Genomic DNA, 24015 nt, shown 5'->3' with positions numbered 1-24015 from the left:
AAATTCATTTCAGTAGGCCTTTAATGTAATATCCCATCATGAGAGCAGCACGGTGGAAAAGGGGTTAGTGCATTTGCTTCACAATACGAAGGTCCTGAGTTCAATCCCGGGCTCGGGATCGTTCTGTGTGTAATCCAGCTTCCTCCCACCTCCAAAGACATGCACCTGGGGATAGGCTGATTGGCAACACTAAATTGGCCCTAGTGTGTGAATGTGAGTGTGAATGTTGTCTGTCTATTTGTGTTGGCCCTGCGATGAGGTGGCGACTTGCAGAGGTGGGACCAAGTCATTGCTTTGCAAGTCACAAGTAAGTCTCAAGTCTTTGCCCTCAAGTCTCGAGTCAAGTCCCGAGTCAAGACAGGCAAGTCCCGAGTCAAGTCCAAAGTCAAGACTAGAAAGTCTCAAGTCAAGTCCCATGTCCTGCATTTTGAGTTTCGAGTCCTTTCAAGTCCTTTTAACCACAGACTAATATTTTTACACAGATTGTGTATGCTTTTAAAACGCTGTATTTATTTATTAAAACAAGTGCATTTGAAATTGCAGGGAAAAAAATAGTGCTGACATTGCAATTCATAATAGCACTATTAACCAGTCATTTTAATAGTTTAAACAATTTTAAACATTTAACTCATTCCTTTACAAAATAAACACATTTGCAAAAACAAACATTAACATACTATTGGTTGTATTTTATGAAAATAACATTACCACAAAGTTGAGAAGGAGCAAAGATCTTCAATATTTGTATGTGAGAATCACAAAGAAATCTTCTGGGGGAGGATGACGCCCCTAAAGGGGTTTGGTTTACAAACTCTCAGCCCCACCTAAAACAAAATTCACCAGCCGCCACTGATTATGATGCATTCTCATTTTAGGCAAAGTATAAGACAATACTTTCTTAACAGTATAATTGTAACCAGGAATAAGTCTTCAAGTAACAATATTCAAATACTAACATTGTTGGGTAAGACAGCATTTGGTTTTATTCTGAATCCAGTGAAACAGATTGGTGGTTTTAGCTGATATAAAGACTTTCAGGTGTTTATATATGTTTAAGTATTTGGCAGACGCTTTTATCCAAAGCGACATACATAAAAAATAGATATAAAACAATGACTGTAAACATGATCATTTAAGGGAAGAATGTAATACAAAATATCAATACAAAGTGTCAAGACAGAATAAACTCTCTGCTGCTGCAGCAACAGAGTTACAGTCTATAGGTCCCTAAAATATATAGATATCTAATGTATTCATACATTGTTTATGTAGGATATACGCATGTATATATAATCTAATCATATTGTTTCTTCAACTTAAAAATAGCTGACCGTTTTTTTCCCCCTTCTCTGGGATTATATTCCCAGTTTTGATCTCGGACGTCTGGTCACTTATAGCGTATAAGAATATTATATTACTGTTAAGCAAACTATGAATAATAAAAACGCCAAAACATGTGTCCGTTATCATAGCTACACGTGTGACAAAAAAACGCGTGAAAATCAGTGGTATTCAGTGAGGTAAGATGAATTAAATTTGCTGACAGTTCATTGCTCCTGCCAAATGAATTGCACTGAGTGGAGCGGATCACCACTCCAAGATGGCGGCTCCGCGTCTCGTCTGCACCAGTAGGCAGTAGCGCTCAATGCTGCGTACCCTTATAAGATGTCTATGGTTATAACGTTAGCAGTGAGTTTACAGCCTCACTGATTTAACTACACAGCAAATAAAAGTCATGTTACTTAGCCAATAAACGTTATCTTACATTCAAAACTTACCCTTCTTTGTGCAACTTCAAATATCGAACGAAGTTGGAAGTTGTTGCGTCTCCGTCTGTAATATTCGAACTGCGTGATTTGCATACGGCAATTCGTTTTTTGTTGACCAAGTCGTAGTTTTTATACCCGAACGAAACCAACTTTGGCATAATTGTTTCTCACTGCCGCATTGTTTGACAACTCATGTTCGGTGGTTGTCCTGCAATTGGATTGGATGAGAGCTGTGGGATGAAAACAACGTAGATTTAATTTGATTGGCTGTTGTACTGACAGCAAACACGCTGACACGCAGCACACACGCTTATAGACACAGACGTATAAAATGAAAGATACGGAGCGCTCCCAAATAACTTTTTAAGGTTTGGGTTTTGGGGAAAGTAGCAAGTCATGTCAAGTCAAAAGCCTCAAGTCCAAGTGAAGTCACAAGTCATTGATGTTAAAGTCTAAGTCGAGTTGCAAGTCTCTTTACATTTTGTCAAGTCGAGTCTAAAGTCATCAAATTCATGACTCGAGTCTGACTCGAGTCCAAGTCATGTGACTCGAGTCCACACCTCTGGCGACTTGTCCAGGGTGTACCCCGCCTTCCGCCCGAATGCAGCTGAGATAGGCTCCAGCGCCCCCTGCGACCTCGAAAGGGACACGCGGTAGACAATGGATGGATGGGATCCCATCATGATTTTATTATACAATTGCCTATGAATTTGATTATTGTTTTTTGATTTTTTTGTGTACAAATTAATGGATAACTTGCTCTGAAATCATAAGTTAGGGTGAAATGCGGATAATTGAACATTTTCTTTTTTAACAAAAATGTTATGGAATATAAGTTTAGAGGACAATATTTAAGTTTAAATGACATGCAATTGTATGCAGTGCATGCATTTTCTTTAATTGAAAAGAAAGATGAAGTGCTTTATTATTAGTGGTCTACATAAAACAAAGTATCAGGCCAGATATGGCACCCGGGCTTTGAGCTTGACACGTGCTATATGGTGTTTGATGATTTCCGTTTTGTCCTGTCAAGGTGAACATGTGTACAAATTTCTTGCAAGATATGGTTAGTTTTCAAGTGTGCTACAGCCCTAGAAAAGGTTTTAGTTGGCAGGAAAATAACATTAAGAATAAATGAAATGAGGATTAAATGCCATGGCGCGCGCAATCCCTCATGCCTTCTGCTGCATGCTCGGCTGGCACCTCCGCTGGAAGCGCGCCGGAACATGCCCCCGCTCGCTCTGGCCGCACCGCGGCCACGTGCCAGCAAAACTGTAGGCAATCTGTAATCTGCCCACCTGGGATTAATGAAGACAGACAGCATATAGACCAGCGGACTGAAGATCCAGTGCCGGAACGTAGTTCACTCCCGTAGTAAGCATTCCGTCTCTGGCTTCCCTCCCGCGTACTTGACTTCCCTCCGGATTGCGGACTGCCTCCCCTGATCCTCGACCCCCGCTTGGACACGGACCTCGTTGCTTCTCTCCAGCCCCCGACCGCTTGCCTGCGCACGGACTGCCTTCTCGCCTTGCCCCTTTGGTCTGACGAAGGATTCATCCTACACGCACATACAACAAACTCTGGTAACATTCACATGGGTGATTCTACACATCGTTTTGCACCTATCACTTAGAGTAGCATACACATCCCACACATTCATCATCAGGTTCAATAAAGCTATTGAACTGATTCCTGCCGTGGTGTCGTCTCCTTCTCCCGCCGTACGTAACATTAAATAAATGATATATCTCAAGCTGGGTAGTTAGATTCGATATTGAACTGATTTGCTTTGTCAGCTATAAGATAAGCTAAGATGTGGATGTTTTGTTCGGATAGGTTATATTGATTGACCTCCATTGTATAGTTTTCATTATTTTTAATGTAAAAAAATGTAATTAAGTGGCGCCTACAGTACATCCTTCATTTTTTTCTGTATGCAGCCCTTGCTAGAATAGGTTTGAACACCCTTGGCTTAAACGCCTATTTTGCCCACATAATTATCACATGAAACCCCATTTCATATTTCTACATGTTTACAAATATGCCAAAAACAGCATTCTGTCTTATATCAAATGAACAAACCAGATGCTGACACCAATTGTGTCAGCATCTGACTTGTTGCTGACACAATTGACGCTGGCAATGCTGTTTTTTTCATAAAGGTAAAAAACAAAAAGAAGCTGCATTTGCGCTTTTCCTTGCTGTAAGAAAGACGGCGACGACAAGCACCTGCCAGCTCATGTATGCCCCCGCCTTTTCATGGTAAGCCAGCGTACTGCACGCCTCATTGTATGACATTCCTCTGCTTTTTATTGTCCGATTAGCAAGGATAATGATGTTACGCTTACATTAAGTACATAGCACATGCTGTGTAAAATCATGTATAATAAATGTTTTTGTAATTGTACTGGCAACATGTTGACTAAAGGAAACCTGCTTTATATAAATGTGCAAAGCCAACGATTTGTCCTAAAAATACATTTTTTTTAAAGATTGGAATTCTAAGGAAAATAGATTTATAACAGAGTACAATAGATCGATTTGAACATTTATTTGATGTTTTCATTACTGTTTTTTTAATTGTTCGTGATAACCTGACTTCCCTCACTGCATGTCACTGCACCACAGCTTTAAATAACAATGAGGAAGCAGGCCTACAATGGTTCTATACAGTAAGTTACCATAAAGAGTCTGCGCAAATACAAATAAATGATACCCTTTAACCCGCTAATAAACTAGTTATGTCATTGAAGCCCTCATGTGCCATCCTTTCAAAGCTCACATCCCTCCTTGGAGTTACCTTGAAGGGCCCCTGTGTGCACACACTCAGCACTCACAGTCGGCCCAGGGTTAACAGGGCCTGTGCCATTTACGCCATGAACATCAGAAAGGGTTTTAATTAATTTTCCACTCTTAGCAGCCAAATCTGCCTTAATTTTCCCCTCAAAGACTTTTATAAATTTCATCATTAATAAAATCAGACATTCAATTAGACCTAAATTCCAGATGTTTCATAACAGTCCTGGTCGGATTGTCCTTTTTTAGCAGGCTAAGTGAAAAAAAAACCTAATTTCATTAATCTAATTGTCATAACTTCCAACATCTCTTAATTAGTTGAAATTAATATGATTAATCACAATAATGACAAAAACTCATTCAATTACAAGTTTTCAATGGCAAGTGGATGTGTTGGGGGCGATACGCCGGGCATAAAGGATGAGGGCGGCGAGCAGAGCTGGCTCCCTCGAATAGGATTGGTCAGGATTATTTCATTGACGGACAGGTTATCAATCACTGCGCACTTTTAATAAAGGCTGCTTGAACTTTGGGGGGAGGTCCCGGTCTTCCGTGGAAATCTGTGTAAAATCCTCCCCCCTGTAAATGACTTGCAGTGTAATGAAGAGAGAGGATGAAAACAAAAATGGACTCGTCCATATGTAAATAAAATGATGGCTCCTCTCTGCTGTCCTATTATTGTGCTAAATTGATCACTTTATTCTTATTTGTCTGTTGTTACTGAGCGATGTCTGCTGCTTCTGAGCCAACAGGCAGGGCAGCCATTTGTCACACAGCACCGTGGCACAAGCTGAGCAGCAGGTACACCCCTCGGGTGTCCTGGGCCAGCAGGGAGCGGTACAGCTGCCAGTCTCAGACAGGTTCCCCTCTTGTTCCACCTGGTCCCCTGGGACAGGGCCACCCAAATGTCCCCCATGCAGTCACATGTCTGGGATTTGTTCCACCCATCTGGCTTTGTTTGGAAGCCGGCTCATCCTGAGGATGGAGGGTGCATCAGGAGGCCCACCCTTCAACTGCCTGCCCAGGTAAAGTCAAGCGAAGCCCAAAGGAGCGTCAGGCAAAGCATCACAAATAGCTACATATGTTAGGTCTCTGCAACAGTGCTTATCACGCCGCTCAAGCGCGCCTATCCTTTTACCCAATGCTTATATCTCACACAGCATTGGATTGGTGTCTGATGCATATCTGGGCTGACAGGGTATTGTCGAAAGCCTGCAGCATGACAGACATGTAAAAGTATACATTGTATACCCAAGTGTGCTGTACATTGCACGGGGGGCTTTTAGCTCCCTTTGCTGTGCGGCGGCATGTCTACCAGTGTTGGCAGACAGCTGTGATTAGAGGTTATTGGACGCCAGGCAGCACCAGACAGCCACTTTTTATTTGGGTTGTTGTGACCACATGGGGCAGCATATGGAGCCATTTCCTCTTCTCTCTCCCCAGGACTTTTTAGGCATGTCAGTTAGGCCTTAGTCATGCATTTTTCTGCATGAAGGGAGAAGAGGAAAGCCTGCACCAGGCTGGCTTCTTTGCCCCGAGGTGCTCCACCAACGCAGCCAATCAATAGTGACCATCACTGGCGTGTGCACACACAAGGACACGTTTGGAGGCCTTTCGCTTTTTTAGACCAATTTCCTTATTGTCTTTTTAATTAGAGGAGAGTGGAAGCTCCGAAGCTTGATAGCTCAGCCTTCAGGAAACCCAGGGACAAAAGAGACATTCTTCAAGGTCTGTGCCCACCCTCCCCTCACACCATCTCGGAGTCCCCAGCCACCCTTGAGCGGGAAGCGCAGACTTCCATGTGCATAAAGTTGAAATAAACTGCAGTCTGTATTTTCATTGGGGAAAGTGAACCCAATTTACACGCTGCTCCATTGGAGATGAGCACTCCGGCGTGCAGCTGCAGGTAATCTCGCACAAATTCCCCCTTTGTGTCCTGCATTATTGTTGAAATAAATAACCTTTCACAGCAATCAGTGTGGGGATCTTCACTTAAATTATCGCCGTGCAGATAGCTCACTCATGATCTGCTTCTATATCCATTAACTATCTGGGAAAGTGATTTATTGGTGAAGGCTATAGAGGGGGGGGTATAAGGGGGAGAGTTTGGTAAAGCAATAGTGCCCTCTACTGGTTCTTAAGTGTCGTTATTCTAAAATCTAGACATATAGGATCATGTAGAACAGGGGTGTCCAAACTTTTTCCACTGAGGGCCGCACACAGAAAAATTAAAGCATGTGGGGGCCATTTTGATATTTTTCATTTTTAAACCACGACAAAATGTATGGATTTTTTTTTCTCAGTCATTAAAATGTTAAAAATAAGTCAAATTATTATTATTATTTTTAATTTAACGCTTACAGTAAATCTCTATATCAACTTCAAGTTGATATAAAGTAATTAAAAAAAAAAGGTTTTATGGCTTTTATGTCAAAAACAACTTTGTTTTTTATAATGAAACTGAAATATGCAGTATTTAGTAATTAGAGCCCTAAAAGATCAATAATGCATTGATTTTAATTCTTTAATATTTTTGAGTAATCACAGTGAAAAGATAAATAAAATACCACTAAATATATTTGGGATCTAAAAGGTGCCCCACTCATAAAGTGATACGTTTTTATTAGGTTTTTCTTTTACTTTCAACACTTAAGTTACGAGATCAACATCAGATATATCTGTCGATTTTACGTTTGAACTATAATTTTGTTTGTTTTATGCTCTTTTGTCAAATAAAACGTTGATGTTTTTATATGGCAACCACACAATGTATGCAATATGTACCACATAAAACATTTTAAAGTGAAATATTTGAAGTAATTGGAGCCTTGAAAATAATTCATTATAACATGGATTTTTTTGGTCATAATTTTTTTGGGGGGGAGCAACGGCAAAAAAATAAAAAGAAAGAAAGACAAAGAAAAAAAAACAGCCTGCATGGCAGTTTTGTGTCAACATTGCAACTTTTCTCGTTAGATCATCATTCATTTTTATTTTTGCAATAGTATTTCCAGAATGTGTGGAAGGGCCGGTAAACAATTAGCTGGGGGCCGCAAATGGCCCCCGGGCCGCTCTTTAGACACCCCTGATCTAGAATCTAGATGATCCTATATTCAGTGAAGTTTGGGATCGATGTAATCATGTAATCATCTCACCCTTCAAATGTAAGCTCCTTTAATTACATATAGGAAGGGAAAAACAAGGAATAAATGTATAAAAATGTGTTATATATTATATTTCATTACTTTTATAACTCATACTTAAAATGCTGTTTTGCACTGCTGTTTTTGCACCGGAAGGCTAAAAACTGAATCCTCTCTTATTTCATTTTGACTGTACTTGAATGTGTACTAGACCGTATTTATATTATTCACATGTAAAAAAAAAATGCTACTTGCACTACTGTCTTTTTGCACCAGAAGAATAGTGATAGGACAATTCTATTTGATTCCATAGCCTTATTTATATTATTCACATGTTTAATGCTACTTGCACTGCAGTTGTTGCACCTGCTGTTTTTTGCTGTTTTTGCACCGGAAGGAAAGTGAGGGGACAATTCGAGTGTACGCTATTCCATATCTTTATTTTTTACCATTTGTATATTTTGTGGTGTGGATACCTAAGTGTTTATTGTTTATTGTGAGCGAACTGTGGTGCTGAATTTCCCGCAGGGATCAATAAAGTACTTTCTATTCTGTTTCTATTCTATTATTTACAAATGCTTATTGTTATTATTTCTAAAGCTTCCATTACAGACCCCCCTCCATCTTTCCATCCTCTGCCATCCACACACTCCTGTGATGTGTCGTTACACGCTCGGCTGGCTCCTCTTCCATGACAGACTGTTACTTCCTGGAGCGGAAACACATTTGATTGTTAACATCTGGGCCATTACAATTGCAAACCAGGGCTCTGTACATCAATCAGGAAGTGATTTCAAAACAAAGAGACCGTCCCCCAATCAATCTATTGGGAAGTAGGGGCATTACATGCTCCTGTAATCCCGGCTAATTAGTGGGATAATGGGAATGAGATTTATGAATCTGCTGAGGAGAGTGGAGGTGCGAGGGCACACTCAAATTAGCAGGGATGCATGCCAAGTCAGGCTCCAATAAGGAGGATGTGCTCTTGGTTTTTAGCAAATTTTTGCAGCCAGGCCTCCTTTGAACATGTAAGGGGAGTACCTTCTTATAGCACAAAACATAGAAACAACATTCTGGAATCAGATTCTATACAGAGAAAGAAAGGGACCGCTCATGATCCAAAGCATACCACATCATGTGTCACACAACATGGCACATGGGCAGGACTACTGAGTAAATGTGCTCACTGGTCTCTATTAGGGCTGCAGCTATCAATTATTTTAGTAATCGAAAAATCATTTGATGAATTGTTTTCAATTGATGTTTTCGAGTAAAACACACGGGCAGCACGGTGGTACAGGGGTTAGTGCATGTGCCTCACAAAACAAAGGTCCTGAGTTCGATCCCAGGCTCGGGGTCTTCATGTGTGGAGTTTGCATGTTCTCCCCGTGACTGTCTGGGTTCCCTCCGGGTACTCCGGCTTCCTCATACAATGAATTGACCTCTTTTTCAACTTAAACAAGTTGAAAAATGTATTCGGGTGTTACCATTTAGTGGTCAATTGTACTGCATGTGTACTGTACTGTGCAATCTACTAATTAAAGTTTCAATCAATCAAAAACCTCCAAAGACATGCACCTGGGGATAGGTTGATTGGCAACACTAGATTGGCCCTAGTGTGTGAATGTTGTCTGTCTATCTGTGTTGGCCCTGCGATGAGGTGGCGACTTGTCCAGGGTATACCCCGCCTTCCGCCTGAATGCAGTTGAGATAGGCTCCAGCAACCCCTGCGACCCTAAAAAAATGGACAAGCGGTAGAAAATGGACGGATGGAGTAAAACACACTTTATAGCCTCAATGCGTATTTTAGGGAGAATACTTTAAATACAAAAAAACGTCTGCTTGCTATAGCTTTAATTTATTTTCTAATAGATCCACATCGTTAACATTGAAATTGTGTTTCTAACATGTGTACATTAATAAAAAATAAACTAAATAAAACTCTGCGCTGTTCGCCGCCAAACAGATCACGGCACCCAATCACCACCGCTCTCATGTGCACTCTATTGCAGCGGCAATGCAAAAAGTATGTCCGCGTATTTAAAGTTCCGGGCACTGCATGCGGTCCTTATTTCATCAATTTCTATTGGTTACTACACATTAAACAATTAATCGAAGACACATAGTATAAAGTGGAGCTTTTTTCTAGTCGAATTAATCAATTAATCTTTTCTGCCCTATAATCTCGATTGCTGATGTGACTGCTGACAGAAGATGAATTGTAAGATGTACAGTGCTATAGTCTCCTCAGACAAATACTGAACAGATATAACAATGCAGTGCCTATGGATAATAACCCTAAACATACTGTGAAGGCTAATTGGAAATGAGTGGGTGACTGAAAAAAAAATCAAGGCTATACAAACAATAAAGCAAGGCCTGGCAAAACATTCTCAGAACTACATTACCTTAATTTGCTCTTTGCTCAAAACTCTTGTATCTCAAATCAACATCTCTCATTGAAAAACACTGAAATCAAAACAGCACAGCATAATCTTAACATTTAGCGTGCCTCTTATAAAACAAACTAACTTTTAGATTTGAAGTATTGTACAAAAACAATGCAATAGAACTACGAACAAATGCAGTAGTTTATGAAGTAACATACTAATAAAGCACAGCAATTACTTTGGAGAGTGGGCTTCTAGGGTATCTTCTTTGATCTGTATCTCTGTCAAACATAAGCAGTGTGACGCCATCCTGTAGCATGTTTCCATTGAAGAGATTCTGGAGGAGCAGCGATTAAAACAGCAAACCAAACAGGAGACCAAGAAGGTCAAGATGCAGCTTTCTCATATTTTAATGGATGAATGTCTGCCATTTAGATAGTATTTTAACATTCTTAGCTGGCGTTACACTCATTTTGCTTCAGTATCTGTATGTGTCAATATACACTTCCATAAGTCGGAATCATTCATCCATCCATCCATTTTCTACCGCTTGTCCCTTACAGGGTCGCAGGGGGTGCTGGAGCCTATCTCAGCTGCATTCGAACGGTAGGCGGGGTGCACCCTGGACAAGTCGCCACCTCATCGCAGGGCCAACAGAGATATCATTATAAATCAAAATGTTTCATAGTTTAGACTAGAGCATTGCTTCTCAATTATTTTTGGTTACGCCCCCTATAGGTAGAACAAAACACCCCCCCCCCCCCACACACACACACTCACACACACACACACACACTCTCCGCTACAATTAGTATAATTTGTCAATAGAATCATTATATGTACACTTCTGCATAAAATTGTCTCCTTAATAACATTAAAGAAAAGGGGAAAAAGGAAGAAATACTTACTTACAACAAGAATAACTTTGTAAAATTGTTTTTATTCTGTAATGGAAAAGCATTAAAGTGCATCAATTTGCCTGAAATATAAAAACATCCCTATTTAAACTATAACAAAAATTTGACCGGCTTGAATGATACAGTACTGCATTATGCCTCTAGGGGGTCTGCCTCACTATTTAAAGAAGAACTGGTTAGGAGCATACAAAAGACCTTTACAACCTTCTAATTATGGTTTATAACATCACGAGAGCCTTCTAGATAACAACATTTAGTCTTCCTTACACTCTTTTAATCCAGTATAGTAATTCTGCCGGATGTTGAAACATTCAGTGGCCATTATACTGAACAACAGGCTTAAACTGTTGTAATATTGATATTATTAGTTCAGTTAGCCATTTTTATGCTTGAAAACGTTTAATTTCGGCCCAAAATACGTAGAATATGCTTAGTTTGAAATGCATCATTGTGAGGGATGACTTTCAGATATATATATATATTTTTTTTTTTTTTCACTTCATCTACTCTAAATCATATTTGGGACATTGCATGAGGACAATTAGCTGAATTAGACAACACAAGCACTCACACAAACACTATTTTCTGTAACTAGAAATATTTGATGGTGTGGTGTACAGGCCTGGAATAACCATTATTGTACATTCATGTCAATATAGTGACTGACTGTCCCATCTAATGCATCTTGCCATTCATGTCTATGCTGCCCTCGGACCACCACATTTTGACCTCACTATTTTCATATCCTGGTTACAGCCCTATTTGCGAAAGTTATCCATTAAATTCAGGTAAGTGCCACATTTTTTCTAAAACCTGATCAATGAAAGCTGAATTTTTCACCTGTGCATAGTTCTATTTCAAATTCATAATTGTGGTGGACAATATAAAGGTAAGATACACCCACTTAGAAGCATTTGCAAACTAAATTCAGCCCTAAGCAATAATTTTCAATTGTATTTTTCTATATTGTACTTTTATTTTTTATACATTTTTTTCAAAACAACATATTCATGGGAAATAAATTCTTCAATAATACATTTTTGTAATACCAATTTAACATGTTTAAAAATTGCAAATGTTTCTGACAAAGGGATCAAACCATACCATAAGTGACATACAAGACCATCACTAACACTGCGTGCCACAAGGGAAAGTGACAATGTTGCGAGAAATCTGCCAACATATCAGTGAAGGAGCAGGAAGGGGCTAGGAATAGTTTTGCCGTACAATTTTATATGAAGCGTCATTCGTTAACTGATATTTTACATACACTTCTTTACGCAAAATGTATCGCGGGTCCCTACGCGCAATGCATATGAACACCTGGCGAGCCAACATATTTTATTCAAAATGATTATTAATCGTTAAAAAAATAGACACTTTAAAAATATATATGTTCTGTTAAATCATTAAAAGGAACCAAAATAAGAGCGATGACAGAAAATAAAACACAAACACAGAGGGAAAACAAAAACATAACCAAACTGTCAGTGACAAACCTGACAATTTGCTACCATTTTGTGTATCATATTTGTACATATCATATTTGCAAATGCTGTTCTGTTGTTGTTGTTGTTGTTGTTGTTGTTGTTGTTGTTGTTGTTGTTGTTGTTGTTGTTGTTGTTGTTGTTGTTGTTGTTGTTGTTGTTGTTGTTGTTGTCGTCGTCTCTCTGTCTTATCCCCCTCTTGTTCCTGCAATTTCCCACTCTGTCTTCTTTTTTTTCTTCTTTCTATCGCCTCCTGCTCCGGTCCGGCTGTGCCAAACATTTAAATAAATCCATTTAATAAAGTCAAATACAAATAGGGCAACTAGAGAAGTATCCCACACTTCTCTTTTGTTAAGTAAATCTGTAGAGCAGATATGGACATCTAAATCAACAATGTGATTTGCCATTTGCCATTTGCCAAGAGTGGCACATTTAAAAAAATAAATAAATAAAATAAATAGACAGACTGTTTTGCATGTTTTGTGTTTCTTATGCTTTGCTGATAGTGTTTTAGTCTTAATATTTTATCTGTTTTAATGGTTAAGCTTTTATTATTTTAAGTAGTGGTTTATAGTATAGATGTATTTAAATGAAAAGCGTGTAGCAAATAAAATCTTTAATTATTATTATTGTTTCTGGCAGGCAATGTGGCGTCCTACGCTGTTCAGCGGTTCTTGAACGCACCATAAAAACACCTCCGTTCACTCTGTCTAAGTGAGCACAGCTTGTAGGTTCAATGTGCACTATTTAATATTTTAGTTGCTTATACAGCATTGTGTTTATACAAGTTTAGATAGGGGTATGTCGTCTAGTCTTATGGGGAAAGACGTCAAAGACTCCTGTCTTCATGTTAGCATTTAAGCTAGCTAGCAGGCACCAGTCAGTCTGTGAGTTAGTCAAGGTTTTTCTATCATTTGAATTTAAAACATTAATACTAACCATAGGGAGTTTTATCGCGGTTGTCATTAATTTATCGTTACATCCCTACTTACAGTAGGGGCTCGCCATCCGTAGTGAAAAATGGCACATGCAAAATGTCAATTAAAGGATCACAGGGCACTTCATATTAAAGTTTACCATCAACCTATTCGGAGCCTATTCCTGCTCCATCACTGTTAAAGATGTAAAAGCAACTTTCCTTTGACAAAGTCCCCGTACTGCGTAGCGTTAATCTACAGATTTTGTAAGTCAGATGTACTGGGTTCGATCCCTGGTGGGAATTGGGGCTGAAAAGTTTGCTCATTTATAAGTGAAGGGAAGTGATTTATATTTATTTAGCGCTTTTCTTTAGTGATTCAAAGAGCTTTACATAGTGCAATCCATTATCTAAGTTACATATAAACCAGTGTGGGTGGCACTGGGAGCAGGTGGCTAAAGTATCTTGCCCAAGGACACAATGGCAGTGACTAGGATAGCGGAAGCGGGAATCAAACCCGGGACCCTTAAGTTACTGACACGGCCGCTCTACCAACCGAGCCACTCCATATATATATATATATATATATATATATATATATATATATATATATATATATATATATATATATATATATATATATATATATATATATATATACAGTATATATATATATTTTTATTTTTTTTTATTTTTTCCAAGATGGTGGCGCGCACAGACGCAGCGGCTCACGGCTCTCCTTTTCAGTGCTCTTTCCTCCTTCTTTTCTTCTTGTTTTTTTTCCTTTTGTGCACCAACTGTACTGCAAACACCCGGTACACCCGCCAGTCACTCTTGGATATCGGGAACTCGCACCAGATATCTGTTTCGAGCGACTTTCACCACAAGCACAACATCCCAGATGACATAGCAAGAGCACCGGGCTCTCCGTGGTTTGTTGTCGGGTCTGGGAGACGGCGCAGACGGAGGAGGGAGAGGAAGCAGAAGCGTGGCCGCAGGTCCGGCGTCTTGCTCAGGCTTAGGAAACAACCCCACAAGCCACCTCTACCGAGCCTGTTCCTCTCCAATGCCAGATCCCTCATACAGAAGATGGACGACCTGGAGTTACAACTCGCTGGAAACCGCTATGTTCGGGACTGTTGTGCTATGATTATCACCGAAACCTGGCTTCACCCAGAAATACCCGATGCTAGCATGCAGCTAGCCGGCCGCACTCTGCTCCGCCGGGACAGAACTAAGGACTCCGGTAAGAGCAGAGGAGGGGGGCTCTGTATTTACGTGCATGAGAACTGGTGCAACAACGGGACAATCATTGAACAGCACTGTTGCCCGGACGGGGAGTACATGTCTGTTAGATGTCTGCCTTTTTTTCTCCCGAGAGAGCTGTCTGTTGTTATCATCACGGCTGTGTATATTCCACCGGACGCCAAAGTAAACACAGCGCTCTCTCTTCTGCTGAACACCGTCAACGAACAGCAGCGGGCCCACCCCGACGGTGTTCATATCATAGCAGGGGATTTTAATAAGGCCAATCTAAAGACTGTACTCCCTAAGTTCTACCAGCACGTGAAGTGTTCTACAAGGGGCAAGAACACCCTTGACCACGTGTATACCAACGTGAAGCACGCGTACAGAGCTACACCCCTCCCCCAGCTTGGACAGTCAGACCATCTTTCCCTCCTGCTCTCTCCTACCTACGCCCCCATCAGACGCCAGGCCAGGCCCATCACAAAGACTGTTATGACCTGGCCTGACGATGCACTCCCCAAACTTCAGGACTGCTTCCAACACACGAATTGGGACCTCTTCCAACAACAGGAGCTGGAGACAGCCACAGGAACGGTGCTGGACTACATACAGTTCTGCATCGGGAATGTGACCGTGGAAAAAAACATCCGGGTTTACCCCAACAAGAAACCCTGGATGACCAGCCAAGTCCGCACACTCCTCAGGGCCCGCGACGCAGCCTTCAGGTCAGGGAACAGGGCACTGTACAGTGCTGCTAGAGCCGACCTGAAGAGAGGGATTAAAAAAGCAAAGGCGGACCACAGGAGGTGCATAGAGTCCCATCTGTCCAGCAATAACTCACGGGAGGTGTGGCGGGGCATTCATGACATCACAAACTACAGAGGCTGCAATGTGACAACTGCGGATCAGAGTGCGACACTGGCAGAGGAGCTTAACTGTTTCTTTGCCCGTTTCGATACCCCCCAGCGACACTCATCTCCTCCAGCCCTGCCCCCGCCCCCACCGGGCTCCGGCACCACTCCACTCACTGTACAGGAGCACAGTGTCAGACGAGTGCTCCTGGCTGTGAACCCCAGGAAGGCTGCCGGACCAGACGGAGTACCTGGAAAGGTGCTCAGGGCGTGCGCCCACCAGCTCGCTCCCCCCCTCACCAGGATCTTCAACCTCTCCCTGGCTCAGGCAGTCATTCCATCCTGCCTGAAGTCATCTACAATAATCCCGGTGCCGAAGAAGTCTCCCATCACCAGCCTGAATGATTACCGACCAGTGGCCCTCACTCTGGTAATCATGAAGTGCTTCGAGAGACTGGTTCTCCAGCACATCAAGGACCATATCCCTCCAGACTTTGACCTCCACCAGTTCGCATACCGGGCGAACAGATCCACAGAGGACGCCATCGCTGTTGCTCTCCACTCTGCTCTGAACCACCTGGAGCAGCAGCAGAGCTACGTCCGGATGCTCTCTGTGGATTATAGTTCTGCCTTCAATACAATAATCCCGGACAGACTCTGCAATAAACTGGACACTCTTGGCCTCCCCCCTCTCACAAACGCCTGGATAAGGGACTTCCTAACGGACCGACCCCAGAATGTGAGACTTGGCCCCCACCTCTCATCCACCCGCACGCTGAGCATCGGCTCCCCACAGGGCTGTGTGCTGAGCCCCCTCCTCTACTGCCTCTACACCCATGACTGCAGTCCAGCCCACAGTGACAACCTTATCGTCAAGTTTGCTGACGATACCACAGTGGTCGGGCTCATCTCCAGGGGTGACAAGGCTGCCTACAGGGAGGAGGTCCTGAAGCTGACGGCCTGGTCTTCGGAGAACAACCTCGCTCTCAACACCAGCAATATCAGAGAGATCATCGTCAACTTCAGGAGGAGCAGCACCGACCCTGCCCCCCTCTACATCAACGGCGAGCGTGTGGAGGGGGTCCACACCTTCAGGTACCTTGGAGTCCACATCTCTAACGACTTTTCCTGGACAGTCAACACCACAGCAATCATCAAGAAGGCTCAGCAGCGGCTACACTTCCTGAGAGTCCTCGGGAAGTACAACCTGAAGCCTGACCTGCTGCTGACCTTCTACCGCTCGTCCATCGAGAGCCTGCTGACCTACTGTATTACAGTATGGTACGGCAGCTGCACTGCAGCAGACAGGGAGAGGCTGCAAAGAGTGGTCAAGATGGCTCAAAAGATCATCGGCCGCCCTCTCCCCTCTCTGATGGACATCTACACCTCCCGCTGCCTCAACAGAGCCAGTGCCATCATCAAGGACAGCACCCACCCTGGCTCTGACCTGTTCCACCTGCTGCCCTCTGGGAAGCGCTACAGGTGCATTAAAACCAAGACGAACAGGCTAAAAAACAGCTTCTTCCCCAGGGCCATAACCACCCTGAACAGACTTCCCCATTGACCCTCATAACTGCCTTCTCTTCGGTGCAATAACCCATTCCACCAACCACCCTGTTTCATGTAGATATTCATGTACATATCCATTTCACCCTCTGTATAGAGTGTACACTTGTTTTATCGCACTGTATGGAATGGCCTCAATCGCGTTACCCTGCGTAATGACAATAAAGCTGATTCTGATTCTGATATAAAAACAATTTTTTTTTGCATCCAAAATAACATTTAACGAGGTCCAAAAAATGCATCAAATTAAGTTTAAGTTTGAGTCAAATAGTATACAATTCTGTTTAGTGCTCCAATTTAGCCAAGGGCGGCCCTGCCTAGCATTTGTATTGTGCAATACAGAGATTTTTTTCTGAAATGTGCAACTCTAAAAAAATAAATAGACCAAAAAATGTCCACTACAGAAAATGCTGGTTCTCAAAATAAGAATAATAGTGAAGGGAGAAGTCCGCCCTATCGGTTCTTAGCTTTCTGTAAATGTGTCCCCAAACCATTTACAGTGCCATAACCACAAGGAAGCTGTGCGAACAAAATAAACAGCTTGATTAATCTGCATTTATGTATTATTAATGCAATACTTTTTGGTGATTACTCGCATGCGTTAAGGCTTTCTGATCATGTGCCCTCCTTCGTGGTGGTTGCACTAAACAACTGCATTGAAAGTGTTTATGCTAGGAGCCTGTCCTGTTTATGTAAAAGACATACAATTTACAGCAGGGGTGTCCAAAGTGTGGCCATGACCTCATTTTATTGAAGGCCTGCGGGATATTCTAAAAATATGATTTATAAAAAACTTTAAAAGGTGGAATAAAAGACCAAACAGAGAACAACAAAAAGTTGCAATGTTGACTCGAATTACTCAAGGCCACGATGCAGGTTGATTTTTTTTCTTTAAAACCATCATTGCTCAAAAAATAATAATGAATCAAGATAAATGTCGTTCTAAATTATTGACCTATTTAAGGCTCCAATTACGTCACATCAAATCTTACACTTTAAAATATTTTTTGGGGAATATACTGCATATACTGTGTTAGCCATATAAAAACAAGGTTTTAGTTTACAAAAAAAGGCATAAAACAAATAAATAATTAAAAAAAACATTTTAAAAAAAATAAAAATGTTAATTGACAGATAGATTTGAAGTTGATCTCGAGACTTAAGTGTTGAAAGTATTAAAAAATATATGTTTGACTTATTTTTAACACTTTTATGAGAAGGAACCCTTTCGGATCTCCAATAATTTTAGTGGGGTTTTTTTAACTGTCTTTGGTCAAAAAATAATAATGAAATAAAATCAATGTTGTTATGAATTATTGGTCTATTTAAGGCTCCAATGCACATTACATATTCCAATTGCAGATTTTGTGTTATTGCCATTAACAACAGGGTTTTGACAAAAAGGGCACTAGTATGTGAATGTGAGTGTGAATGTTGTCTGTCTATGTGTGTTGGCCCTGCAATGAGGTGGCGACTTGTCCAGGGTGTACCCCGCCTTCCACCCAAGTGAGGCTGGGATAGGCTCCAGCACCCCCCGAAACCCAGAGAGAAAATGGATGGATGGATGGCACAAAATATTTTCAAAACAGCTTCATATCAACAGACCTGAAATTGCTCTAGAGGTTTAGCGATGAATCAAATTATAATATATGACTTATTATTAACAATTGTGTGACTGAGATTGGTCCCCCGTGACCAAACTTTAGGGGAGCCCTAAAGGTTAGAAAAATCTATGTATTGTATTGATTTTTAAAATTAAAATATCAAAATGGCCCTCACAGGCTTTGATTTTTCACTGTGGCCCTCAGTGGAAAAAGATTGGACACCCCTGATTTAGAGCGTGTGTGTGTGTGTGTGTGTGTGTGTGTGTGTGTGTGTGTGTGTGTGTGTGTGTGTGTGTGTGTGTGTGTGTGTGTGTGTGTGTGTGTAAGTGAGTGTATCCCAGGAGCTCGTCAGCTTGGTGCCACCCTGCAGCATCTTCCTCCCCAGCGGCCCCCGGGCCTGACCTTGCTCACTGGTTGGGGACATCTCCTATTAAAGCAACGCACTGCGATAAGGCCATTTCTTTTCTTTCAGCGTCCCTTTAATGTCATCCCTGAAATATGAAGTCATTAAGCGATATTAAAACAGTGCTGACAAACTAATTAACAGAAGACATTATACGGGATGGGCTCGATTAATCCGCTTTAATTGCTCTTTTAAATGGAGGCTCCAATTAAAATTAATAAAGATTTACTGGTGATCGCACCAAACTACACCAAGAAGTGGTTGTCTGAAGGGCGGCCTAAAGTCAGCCTCCCCCATTCGCAAGTTGCACTCCCCTTGCTGCCTGTGCCAAAAAAGCTTGTATGAAGGAGCATGGCGATTAAATATTGTATTCCATTCCCCTGCAGCTCGAGGGGGCTTGATCCTGTCTTCATGCTGTCGCTTCAATTGCATGGAATATTGGTACCCCTTGTGATATGTGTTGGATAAGAAAAGACATACCATTTCAAAATAAACATTTAAAGCAGTGATTCTCAAACTGGGGCAGTGGGCTCCATCTAGTGGTATCACGTAATTAAATGTTGTATTGTAATGTAATTCATTATTTTGGTACAGTGTTTTGTGCAAACAGTGTTACTGTTTAAACTAGTGTTACAGTGGCCAAAAATATTCAATACAAGATTTTAATGAATACTTGGCCCTAGTACGCTACTGCATTTTGATGTTGGTCATTACGGTGGTACTTGGAGAGCCAAGTGTTTTCTGAGGCCGTACTTGGTGAAACATATTTAAGAACCACTGATTTGCCTCACAATACTAAGGTCCAGAGTTCAATCCCGGGCTCGGGATCTTTCTGTGTGGAGTTTGCATGTTCTCTTCGTGACTGCGTGGGTTCCCTCCGGGTACTCCGGCTTCCTCCCACCTCCAAAAACATGCACCTGGGGATAAATTGATTGGCAACACTAAATTGGCCCTAGTGTGTGAATGTGAGTGTGAATGTTGTCTGTCTATCTGTGTTGGCCCTGTGATGAGGTGGCGACATGTCCAGGGTGTCCCCGCCTTCCACCCGAATGCAGCTGAGATGGGCTCCAGCACCCCCCATGACTGCGAAAGGGACAAGCAGTAGAAAATGGATGGACGGATGGATGATTTGAGGCGTTCATTAGATGATTTGAGAGTTGGTTACCTCAGACAGCCACTAGATGCTGATGTCGGTCTTCTCTATGAGCTGGTTGTTCCTCTGTGCTGTTTCCAAGAGATGCACACTGACTTTCTATTTCAATTTCATCCAGTCTTTTTTATCTTCATTACTAACACACGTTGCTTTGCAGAAGGTGATCTAATACATCATTTCATATCAGGCCGTTTAAGTGAAGGCCGTGTTTGCCAGAGGCAGTTAAACAAATAAAGGTGTTTTCTTTCATTATATTAGAGGTTACCAAGTCTTGTTCTGAAAATTAATGGAAGCAAAGCACTTTGCTTCATCCGGAGGCATTTTAATTGTGTTGAGGATGTAAATCAATTTACTGAAGAAGACAGCTCTAATTGAAAAGACATGTCTATTAAAAGATTACTGTGGTTTATTGTTTCCTGTCTTTCTCATCAACAAATTCAACTAATGTTTTAATTTCCTTAATGTTATCCTTTCTGATGTAATTGGTGCTTGGCTACACCTAAAACAGGTTTTCCAATTAAATGTGTAGTCTTTATTACTAACACTTTTGGACAAGAAGTTGTGTTTTCATTAAAAGAAAAAATATATACTGTATATTCCTCCTGTCGTCTTTTTTTAGTTTTCATAACCATAAACGTATTGTGTAGCGTGTTTTGCATTATAATGACAATCAGAATCAGCTTTAATGTTATTGTTACAGTAATTTATGTACAAGACAATTCAAAGTGTCTTACATAACCATCTGAATATTTTAATAACACAATGGAAATCAAAACAAACTGCAAATATAAAGAGGTAAGAAAAACTATTATCTAAATGCACAATTAAAATGAGAGGACTCGATTTGTTTTTGTTTTTCATCAAGTAATTGTTTTGGGTGAAATAATATAGCACAATACTCTTGGTAGGTTAGAACATGTATTTGGTATACAATGTCCTTAGTAGTGGACAATGAATGGTAAATAATAGTGAATATTAGTAAAACCATACATACAATCATACAATATATGTACTCCATCCATCCATCCCTTTTCTACCGCTTGTCCCTTTCGGGGTATATATATATATATATATATATATATATATATATATATATATATATATATATATATATATATATATATATATATATATATATATATATATATATATATATATATTGGCCTTAGTGTGTGAATGTGAGTGTGAATGTTTTCTGTCTATCTGTGTTGGCCCTGTGATGAGGTGGCGACATGTCCAGGGTGTCCCCGCCTTCCGCCCGAATGCATATATATACATATATACATATATATATATATATATATATATATATATATATATATATATATATATATATATATATATATATATATATATATATATATATATATATATATACCCCGAAAGGGACAAGCGGTAGAAAAGGGATGGATGGATGGAGTACATATATTGTATGATTGTATGTATGGTTTTACTAATAATATTATGTATAAATATATATATATATATATATATATATATATACATATATATATATATATATATATATATATATATATATATATATATATATATATATATATATATATATATATATATATATACATACAGTATATACATGTGTATATATATGTATATATATATACATGTATATATATATATATATATATATATATATATACATGTATGTATATATATATATATACATATATATATATACATGTATATATATATATACATATATATATACACATGTATATATACGCATACATACGCACATATATATGTATATATATGTATATATATATATATATATATATATATATATATATATATATATATATATATATATATATACACACATGTATATATACACATATATACACTCATATATATATACACATATATACACAGATATACATACATATATACATAGATATATATAGATATATCATATCATATTGCCCCCGGTGCCGCTCACACCGGTGAATGAATGTTGAATGAATGATAGGTGGTGGTCGGAGGGGCCGTAGGCGCAAATTGGCAGGCACGCTTCCGTCAGTCTACCCCAGGGCAGCTGTGGCTACGAAAGTAGCTTACCACCACCAGGTGTGAATGAATGATGGGTTTTTAACATGTAAAGCGACTTTGGGTACTTAGATATATATATATATATATATATATATATATATATATATATATATATATATATATATATATATATATATATATATATATATATATATATATATATATATATATATATATATATATATATATATATATATATATACATATATATATATATATATATACCCCGAAAGGGACAAGCGGTAGAAAAGGGATGGATGGATGGATGGAGTACATATATTGTATGATTGTATGTATGGTTTTACTAATAATATTATATATATATATATATATATATACATACAGTATATACATGTGTATATATATATGTATATATATATATACATGTATATATATATATATATATATATATATATATATATATATATATATATATATATATATATATATATATATATATATATATATATATATATATATATGTCTTAATTAGATTATCCAAAAAATAGTGCTCGATACCGTGGTAGAGCGTAATATGTATGTGTGGGAAAAAAATCACAAGACTATTTCATCTCTACAGGCCTGTTTCATGAGGGTTTTTCCTCAATCCTCAGGAGATTTTAATGGAAGCATTCACATACCATGGTTTATATAGGGCACAGAGCGGGTGGGTACAGGCAGGCGTGGGGGCGTGGTGATTGGCTCATGTGTTGCCTAGGAGGTGTTTCCTTCTGTGACGGCATGCTGATACAATTTCGCTGCGTTTGTTGAGGGATGACAACTCTGGACGGTATATGATAAACAGTTTCTCTTTTAAGCATAGGTTGCATCTTTTGTTACCACTGTTGTAAGGTGTGCTGGATGCAAGAATTTTCCATGTTATTGAATATTCAACATTATTGTCTTTGAGATTCCAAATGTGTTTGCTGAGTTCTGTAGTGTTCCGCAGGCTTTTGCATCTGAAAGAAGCCTTGTGATTGTTCCATCTGGTTTTGAATTCTCCCTCAGTTAATCCTACGTATGTGTCGGATGTGTTAATGTCCTTGCGTATTACCTTTGCTTGGTAAACAACTGATGATTGTAAGCACCCCCCGTTGAGAGGGCAATCAGGTTTCTTGCGGCAGTTACAGCTTTTGTCGGTTTTGGAGTCGTTCTGCCTGGTGGTGGGCGGCTCCTTTTCAATTGCTTTATTGTGGTTTGAAATGATTTGTCGCATGTTGTTCATGCAGCTGTAGCTCAATTTAATGTTGTTCTTGTTGAATACTTTTCTTAGGGTGTTGCCTTTGGGGAAGTGTTTGTCGATCAGGGTGAGGAATTTGTGGCCAATATTAGTTGAGACGTTTTTGCTGTATGGGGGGTTGTACCAGATAATGTTGTTTCGTTTTCTGCTCCTTTTTGGTTGGTTTCCTGGCGTGGGTTCGTAGGTGAGGGTGAAGTTGTATCCGCATTCATCAAGTGCTTTTTGGTACGGGGGGGTTGCTTTGTCGAATTCAGCTTTGCTAGATGACAGCATCGATAGTCTTTTATTAATTCCGGTAGGTATTCTTTTCGTGGTGGTGGGTGGGTGGTTGCTGTCATGGTGCACGTATTGGAGTGTTGTGTTGGGTTTCGTGAATGGTTGGTAGCTGTTATTCCTCAGGTTGAAAGTGACGTCGAGGAAGTTGACGGTTTGCTTGTTGGCTTCAATTGTGATCCGTAGACC

Source organism: Entelurus aequoreus, linkage group LG03 (assembly GCF_033978785.1).
Source record: "Entelurus aequoreus isolate RoL-2023_Sb linkage group LG03, RoL_Eaeq_v1.1, whole genome shotgun sequence".
In the NCBI taxonomy this organism is placed as follows: Eukaryota; Metazoa; Chordata; class Actinopteri; order Syngnathiformes; family Syngnathidae; genus Entelurus; species Entelurus aequoreus.
Note: the sequence above shows the minus strand (reverse complement) of the source record.